The sequence below is a fragment of the Meleagris gallopavo genome, chromosome 1, assembly GCF_000146605.3.
Source record: "Meleagris gallopavo isolate NT-WF06-2002-E0010 breed Aviagen turkey brand Nicholas breeding stock chromosome 1, Turkey_5.1, whole genome shotgun sequence".
NCBI lineage: Eukaryota > Metazoa > Chordata > Aves > Galliformes > Phasianidae > Meleagris > Meleagris gallopavo.
In genome coordinates this window covers 126889589-126896819 of record NC_015011.2, presented here as the reverse complement: position 1 = coordinate 126896819, position 7231 = coordinate 126889589, and positions in this window count along the sequence as shown.

Sequence of the window (7231 nt, the reverse complement as noted above, 5' to 3'; positions counted from 1 at the left end):
GGCCTGGACACAGTACTCCAGATGGGGCCTCACAACAGGTGAGCAGAGGGGGACAATCACCTCCCTCTCCCTGCTGGCCACCCCTTTTTTAATGCAGCCCAGAACACAGCTGGCCTTCCGGGCTGCAAGCGCACACTGCTGGCTCATGTCCAGCTTCTCGTCCACCAGGACCCCGAAGTCCTTCTCTGCAGGGCTGCTCTCAAGGGGTTTTTCTCCCAGTTTGTTTAAATACCTGGGATTGCCCTGGCCCATATGCAACATCCTGCACTTTGCCTTGTTGAACCTCTTTAGGTTTTCATGAGCCCACTTCTCCAGCCTGTCCAGGTCCCCCTGGATGGTTTCCCTTCCTTCCAATGCATCAACCACACTAACTGGTTAACTGATCCTTCAATACTGTCTCTTAGAAACAATTTCAGGACTTTTCTTTTTAGGTACAAGTTTCCTTTTTTTTTTTCTCATTTACAATATTGTGCAACGTTAACAACAGTGTTTAAACATTCCCTCAAACAGTGAAGTGTCCATGTCTCAGAAAGCACACTGTCCAAAAGTAGTAACATCACAAAAAGCAGAAGCACATCAGAGCCAAACTCAGTGCTCAAGCCTTACACAACTCTGAGTGTGTTTTGGGACACATAGTTTTTTTACCAAATGAATTTTCTGTGAAACATTAAACTTCTCTTTGCAGAGCACATATATGATGAAAGAAATCCAAACACCATCATTTTACTTTAAAAATGTTTGTTTGCTTGTTTTTCTGGTTAACTGGTTTGGAATGGTATCTTTCAAGTATTTTTTTCTTAGCTGGTGATAACTCCATTTAAGCCTGGCTCTGCTGCATCAAATCTATATCTTTAATCCAATAATACATAAATTACAACAAAGTCACACAGCAAAAAAGCATGGTGCCAGTAACTGCATCTGTAATACAGAAACTGCAAGGATGGAAAGCCTGAAACTTAGAGGCTCCAGTTTAAAAGAACAGCAGGATGGACGTGCTCATCTGTGTACATATAATTATTACATTTTTACTCCATAACTGCCCAAATCTTGAATTCTGTTCTGCCTGCAAGACAAGACAAAACCACATCATCTTAGTGACAAAGACTCCAAAATATTTCAAAAAACACAATTTATTCTATGTGTTAAAAGCTGCACTACAACTAATTTAAATGAAGAAATTCATGTCAGTGCCCAGCATGCTTCAGCATCTCCAATGCCAAGTGCCTGAGCCCAGGTGAAAGACTAACCCATTCCCTTCACTTTCAGAGAGGGCACAGCATCTGAATAGAGTTAATAAGCAGACAGATTTCTAAGAACAGCACCATGACTTTGTGGCCATTTCCCTCTTCCAGCCTTGCAGAACTTTACTGGACTGCATTAACACTCACACATATGTCAAACTAGACTTCATAGAATCACAGAACGGCTTAGGTTGGAAGGGACACTAAAGATAATCTAGTTGCAGCCCCCTGCCACGGATAGGGCTGCCCTCCAGCAGTTCAGGCTGCCCAAAGCCCCATCCAACCTGGTCTTAAACATCTCCTGTGATGGGGCACCCATAGCTTCTCCAGGGTTCTGTGCCAGTGACTCCCTCTTTTAGTTTTAAACTGCTCCACCTTATCCTATCTCTGTCTGCCCGTGCAAAAAGCTGGTCTTCCTCCTGTTTGTTTAAAAGCTTCCTTTAAGTATGGATAGGCCACAAGGAGGTCCCCTCAGAACCTCTTCTTCTCCAAGCTGAACAATCCCAGCCTTTCGTCATAAGAGAGGAGCTCCAGCCCTCTGATCATCTTTATGGTCCCCTCTGCACCTCTTCTGACAGCTATATGTCTTCCTTGTGGTGGGATCCCCAGCTGGAGACTCCTGATTGTGCAACTTATCCTACATGGGCAGACTCACAATGCACATCTACTGACCTCTACCCAAACCTCCCTCCTCACAGCAAGCCCCTGTGCTCCCCTTCCACAGCCTTCAGAGCCAACAAGTACAAACTTAAGTGGAGGCCAGATTACAACTCTTGCCATGGCACTGTGGGAGAACTGCACCTCATAGCTCATTTTTTGGAGCTGTGGCATTAGCTGCATTCTAAAGGAGCTTTTTCAATCTCCTAAATGAGCAGATCCCATCCAAAACAGCCTCCTTAAAGCAGAGGCACTGAGTTACTGCAGAAGTTTCTAACTGCTTGGGGTGAAGTACCACATTCCCTGGCAGAGTGCTGAGCTGAAAGCAGTGCCCACATTAAAGCTTTAGCTAGAAGCACGAAGATGGAGGAAACCTAGAAATGTTGAACGAAACAGAAAGAATGATAGTCAACTAACTCTAAATAAGAAATATTAAATAGCACCATGAGGAAAAGATGAAGGAGGAAAAAAGAAGTATATAACAAGAAAGAAAATGAGAAGAAACGATGCTACAACAGGGAAAATGTTGTTTTTATGAAAGCCCACCAGAATTTACTATCTGAAGTGCTAGACTAACTCATTGAGATGTAATAATACTATAGGCACTAACATTTGAGGCACAAATGAAGACAAAATGGATATATGCATTTGGGTTTTGCATCTAAAAAAAAAAGCAATGCATACAAAAGCCCACATCAAAATACTGTTATTTAAAAGATATTTAAAGAGAGCTATGCTTGTGATGCAAGCATTTCTAGTGGTTCAGAAGGCAGGTATGTAAAATGGATTACTTTCATGATAAAATCTCTGAATATATTTGGGCACCTAACTCCAAGAACTATGTTTTCTGAACATAGTTCCTTTTTAGGCTACATTTTATATCATTTTAATTTTAACCTAAGAAAATATGAAAGAATGAATCATTCTGTAGCCCTGGTTCTGGCAAAGGGATCAGCCGGCAGTGCTGCTCTGTTGAAGGCAGGAACAACATAATGGGGAAAGCCCTGACCCTTCTCCTTCAGGCATGCACAGACAGAAAGTAGACCCAGCAACACACCAAAGTAGGGAAAACATTACAGAGGCATCTGGATCCCATCTGTAGAGTGTAGCAGCTCTCCTAAACAGCCTGAAGAAGCAAAACCAGCAGACCCAAGTTGCATATGGAGTCAAACCACTCACTGAAGGAAGAATTTACAAGCCTACATGCACTACATGCTACTTTATACATTTGTAGATCTTGTCTCTGGGTTAAAAAAAGTTTTATTTTCCAACTCTTCAGCTCTTATAAATAATGCCAAAAAAAGGCACAAAGAGTATGCAATACCCTTAACTACTGACAAATAGTTCCTCCTATTATCTGTGAATCTTTCTCTGCAAGTGCTGTACAATCTTTGTAAAACCAGCTGAAGTAATGAAGGGGAGGCGAGGCAGGATGGGAGGGCATGAACAAGGTTGTGGTAGTGTTTGTAGGGCTACAAAGATCCAGCTGATCTGAGTGCTTTAGATGCACCTGAGGAGTGTTTCATGCTTTCAGACACAGTACGCACAAGGCTGCCGTTCCTCATGTCGTACCTCTAATCAGGGGCACAGATCTCTCTCAGCAGCAATGCCATTCTTGTGCTCATAGCACTATAGGGTAAACCAAGTACCATCCTCATCTTGCTTTTCATGCAAAGCAGTTGGAAAACCACATACAATGCATGTGAGTTTCCACAGTATGCACACAAGTATGCAGGTAATATTTTTCTTTTCCTACACTTTGAATATAAGAGCTGCACAGCAAATACCACAGCACACACCAGCTCTGAAAGGGAAATTAAACAGGACTTAAAATGAGAGACAAGAAAATAGACGCACTAGGCTCAGCTCAAGCCAGCCACCCTCCCCAGGACTACCTCATTCTCACTACAGTGCTGGTTCCCTTGAGACCTCCGAGGTTAACATCAGCAAGGAACACCTTTTGTTGTTCTCTTTTGTTAAGCAGAGAAGCCGTGTCAAAATACCACTCAGAAAAAAACGTTTCAACCTGGGCTTCCACATGCTAAGCAACTGATTACAAGAAGTTCTTCCCTTCTTCCCACCATTCTCTTCCTGAATGCCCCGCGGCCATTGCAGAGAGCAGAGCTTGGAGCTGGCAGAGCTCACAGCTGGCAGCATGAAAACAGTGAGAAACATGCAAAGCTTTTCTTTCACGTGGGTCTGAAATGGCAAACTATGAGCGGATTAGTAATTTCATATTTTTAAACACTATCATGATTTCAGACAGTCTATGTGAACAGAAGCATAGAATGAGTAAGGACAGATTCCTTACACGCTCTCATGTAGGCAAGTGCAGCAAAAGAGAGCAACAGTTATGAGCGGTGATGCTACGAGTCTGACATGTAGGTCAATGAAAGAGAACTGCTTTACTTCTCAAAAGAACAGGTTTGTCCTTAAAAACTTCACATATGCCAGTCTAGATTATAAAAAATACCACGAATTGCAGCCTTCTGCTACATTTTCATGATTCTTCTTATTACCCTCTTTCTTTCCCTTAGCTTGAACAGAGAAGCAAGATGGACCCACTTCCTACTTGTTCTCATTAATACAAAAATTAAGCTTTTAGATTTTATTATTATTAAATTCTTTCTGCCCGTATATATTCTACTGTGTGCCCAAGAAACGCAAATCTGGGGTTAATCCAGTGAGTAAACTCACAGCAGAATACACTGGCACCTAACAAAAAGAATAGGGCATTGTGTATACAAGCACTTCATTTTTCTCTCTCACGCATACAAACATCAGAAAACCACATGGAGAAAATGAAGATTTTGTTCGGAACAGAGTGTTTTTGACACTGTTCTGCATGTTTCTGGCATGAGCTCTCCTGATGCTGACTCGACGTCTTGTTAGGCCTTTACATCAGGGTAAACCTCGCTCGTGACTCATGAGAAAAAGCACACCAAAGAAAACAGAACGAAACCCTCTCGATTATGATGTCTCTAAAGGCAAAGCAAAACAGAGAGGCATATAACATCTAAAATTTAAAAGCAAGGCAGCAGCCATCAGTTAAATAAAAGATCAATCTCTCATTCACGTCTGCAGGCATCTGGGGAAAATGACATATTCAGGAATTCATATGGAATTGAAGAAACTACTTCTTTAAAAATAACCTAATTCTGCTTTGCTTGGGGAATCACAGTTCAACACGACGTTGTGCACACGCAGCTATGGACAAATACAGAAAGACTTCCAGACTTCCAGAGCACTAAGTAAACCAAGGATGCTCATTCCCTTAGATACATCTAGGTAAATTATTATGCCATCACAAACATTTTTCGCACATTTTAGTAAGTATTCTACCTAAGAGTGTTAATAAATGCAACATTTTTTATTCATTTTCAAATAAAAGTATCTCCTCTTGATTCTGGTATACTTAAAAACAACCAGGCTGCTTTCTGACAGCTGAATGTGTCTGCTCCAGCCACAGCTTTCTTAACAGTAAAACCCCTGCAGATGTTATCCCAAAATATCTATTGACAAGGAACTGCAGCTTTACTATGCACCAGTATAAGTGAATTCCTGCACAAGAACAGCTTGCACATGCTGGAAGTGGATATCAATTATATATATCTCTGGCCACACCTCTACATGTTTCCTTTACACAGTTGGAAGAAAGGCAGAGGAGATTAAGAAAGATACAGTGGGTTTTTAAAGTCACTGGAAATAAGAACCAGTTTAAAGTCATGGAAACCAACATCTGCACATGGAGCAGGGAACAGCCTTTCCAACTTTTCTGAACAAAACACCCACCCTACATCTGATCTCTTCTAAGCATGACGGATGACAGCATCGTCTTTTTGAGCAGTAACCTTTTCTTCCAGCAACCAGGTAAATCAATACCACCTTGTGTGGAAATGTCAATATAAACGCTCAAAATTCATAATATTAACATTTCAGAGTCTGAAGGCCTCTCATTTGAAGGCGGTTTCTGCAGTAGCCTTTGATCTAAATCAAATTTTATGGTTAAGAAAGATTTAGAATAGAAGATAAGCTGAAAGATAGTGCTTTATCTTCTTAAGGTAAACTTAATTCCCTAGGGGCAATTCAACCCAATTGCAGTGGCACTGAGAATTACTGTGGAAACAGGAGAAATCTACTTAATCGATTTTTATTGTTTAACCTAAGGAAATGCTTTTGTATGTAAAATTATACAGCAAGTGCAGGGATATCTTGAAATTCCAGTTTCAACAATAGGAAATCATTAGAAGGGGTCTTTTAAGGCAGATATAAATTTATACTGCATCTTTAAATCCTAGCTACTGCAACAAATAATACTTCTTTTAAAAGAGTAAAAAAAAAAAATTGTCATTTTCCCATATCCTCTAAAAACAAAATACACACTGAATTTAACAGAAGACCAGCAGTTCAGAGGAAATATGACAGATCATACAGTTGTGGCCTGCAAAAACAGAAGAAATGAGAATTGAAAAAAGCCACAAAATGTATCTCTCAACGAGCCAAAGCATGGGAGACTTCCCAATGTACTGAGAGGACTGCTGTGCCACAAAGCGGTGTGCTGACAGAGCCAGGCTCTTCAGAAGTGAAAGTATTGCAGGTATCCCCACTCCAGTGCTCTGGAAAGCTATGTAAGTAATTAATTTAGGGGCAGGAAACATTTTGTTCGGAAGCCTTATCAATACAGTGCCCTAATTTCAGCAGGATTCTTGATATGTTGCTGCAACAGAAACTTAACGTGCCCTTTCAACGAACAATCCAGAACTTTATGCTCTTACATCACTTAAACCGAGGAATCTAAAATACAGTTTACTGGAAAGATTCACCTTTTTAACCTGTTCAGAACTGGGTTCTCCTTTTGGCTTTGTCATAATCCCTGATGGCACAGAAAGACTGGTCAGCCAACAAAACTGGTGACGTTGCTGGTCCTAAGAACCACACCTGACCCATCAAGTTTTAACCCTGAGCTGCAGAATGAGTAATTCTTCTTCTTTTGATTTAATGTATGCACTTTGAAAGCATACTTCAAAATTCACATTTCCAGCACGGAAGTATTCAGAAGTTGAAGTTCCTCTATTGCTTCTCCATAAAAATACCTCAGTTGTACCAGAAATTAGACAGTGGATTCCAATTAATTGACAAAAAAATGAATATAAATCTGATGTAATAGCCTAATGTGGAAGTGTACCCTGGGCCCACCCTTTGCAATAACAACAGTTTAACTCAAGTTGTAGAAATACATAAATAGCTCTGCAACTTTGTTTCTCCACCCAATCAAAAAACAGATGATCATATATTAAATGAAAAACACCACGCATATATTTAAGTAAGAGAAA